We start from the raw sequence: 2,358 nt of genomic DNA, 5'->3' as shown, positions 1-2,358 counted from the left end.
CTGAGCTGCTTCCTGTTCATTCATAAAGTGAGCAGATAGTAAATATTTACTATGTCCCCATTCATGAATTAACAGGAAGTGATGTGTATCACTTCCTGTTCATTCGTAACTGGGGACATAGTAATCACTATGTCCTCAGCTATTTGCAAACACCGAGTGATCAGTACTGATGGCTGAGTGTTTTGTGCTCCGGTCTCCATCCTGACTGCTCCTCTTGTCATAGGAGCCAGACTCTCCTCCCACACCGCCCAGCCTCCTGACAGCTTCTCTCCTCCCTGCTGGGTGTCGGCAGTTGGAACAGCTCTGTGTCCCCTCTGATCCTCGCTGCCTCTGCCGACCAAAGCGGGGAAAAGCAGCGGGGATCGAAGGGGACACAGACAGATGCTAGCTGGGGATGCACTTCATTTTCGGCCATTTTGGCATTTTGCCCGTGGTACCATTTTCGAACTTTCAGTCTTGCATTGTGCACCAGTGTCAGAGGAAGAAGCAGTACAGGGAGCAGCAGTATAAATACCTAAATCTGACCAAATAGCAGCCCCATGCAGTCCCCTGTACAGCGGAACTCTGACTAGTAGAGGGGAAACGTAGCACCAAGAGTCAGTTATCTGAGCCACAGTACTCAAGGGCAGACAAGAAGCATGCTGATAGGAGAAGAAATCAGAGTGACTTGGAGATGAGGTCATCACTGTGCTGCTTCTCCATTTACTGCATGCCACAGGTTGGGCGCAGGTCCAGGATGACCTGGGCTTACAGGAAGTGGGTTGATTGATGCCGCCCGTCAGACTGAGGACATCTTGTGTACAATTTCTTTTTATTGTACTCTTCATTGGATCCAAGTTACACTTTAATTTGCTTTTCATGTGCAGAAAACCTGTTTTCTACTTATTATCCGGAGCTGTGCTGAGTTGTCGCGCCGTTCCTGCCGCAGTTCTTGAATTCGGCGGTGTCGTCCCCCAGCCATGTATTTGTCACTGGGTGCTTTTTATTCACCGGGAACAGAGGTTGTCTCTTAGCGGAGGATGAGGGATGTGGTGATTTGCTGTGTGGGATTATAGGAGAATGGTTGTAGGGGTAGAGCTGCTCTATCTCCGCTCGCTGGGTACATCTAGCGGCCATCGCTCTCTGAGCGTGACATTATCTGCTCCGTCCAGCACAGAGATTTGTGATGATGTGATAATACGGCGGCTCGCTCCTTTTGTCTGCTCCACGCTGCTGTGTTCACAGTGACAAGACGATTGGGGTGGGTGGACGGGACAGAACAGGACGGGGGGGCTTGTAGGGTTTGCCTACCTGCATTGTGAGCCTGCGAGGTGTCTGTTCTGTTGGCAGATTACTTTATTTGTGTCGGCATTTATTGACACAGCAAGCAGATGGAAGCAAGACAGAATCAGTACTTGCACACCACAGCCGGTTATTGTACTACCAACGGGTTCCTGATGCTGGTCATGTATGGCAGTACATTGGCTTGAAGCAATGATTTTTTTACATTGTATCTAAGGGCCGCAGCCCCAATGGCCATCTTTACCCAACCGGTTAATGATGGCCCAGCCAGTTTGACCCATGTCCTGTTGCTTCAGTCTAAGTGGTTTCTAAGCTCTAGCCCCCTCTCCTCAGTATTTGACCCTTTTGCTGCTGCTGACCTATGCCTTACAAATGGCAGGAGCGGGCCCCTGTTAGCAGACTCCCAGCAGCTATAGTCTGTTTACATGTGTGAAGTCGAATGTCGGCTTTACACTGGAATTGATTCCACAGCCATATAAAAACTTCCACAGGCTGACAAATGTGCGCCACCCACCATTTTTCCTGGGCTCGGCTGCCCTTCCCGTGGGCCCGGAACTGGCATTGTGGGTGTCAGCGGAGAGAAGGGAGAGGGGCACGCTTTTGCCAACCCGTGGAAGTTACATAGTAACTGTGTAACTTCCACAGGCTTGCAAACGTGTGCCCTCTGCCCAAAAAAACCCCACCATGTTTCCTGAGCTCTGCTGCCTCTTCTGTGGGCCCAGGACTGGTATTGTGGGTGTCAGTGGAGAGGGACCAGTGAACACCCATTCACTCATCTCCCTCCTGCTGAATGAACCCGGAAGTGACGATGATTTTGTCACTTCCAGTTTCTCAGCTGTCATTCCCCAGATTCATCTATTTGTTGCAGTAACCTGTATTGACGCATAGCGACGCAATGCACATTTGTTTCAATGTAATAATAATAATGATGTACTAATAAATATAACCCATCTGTGGTGTGGTGTGGTGTGGTGTTGTGGTTGTAGGAGGTGCATCAAAATGTTGCGATCAACCATGGCCACTGGGACCTGGATGAACCCGATTAGAAAATGTTGTAAGTCATCCTTTGAATTGGTG

Source organism: Nanorana parkeri, unplaced genomic scaffold, assembly GCF_000935625.1.
Source record: "Nanorana parkeri isolate BGI_ZX_2015 unplaced genomic scaffold, ASM93562v1 scaffold680, whole genome shotgun sequence".
Taxonomy (NCBI): domain Eukaryota; kingdom Metazoa; phylum Chordata; class Amphibia; order Anura; family Dicroglossidae; genus Nanorana; species Nanorana parkeri.
The sequence above is the reverse complement of the archived record's forward strand: the minus strand, read 5'-3'. Positions refer to the sequence as shown.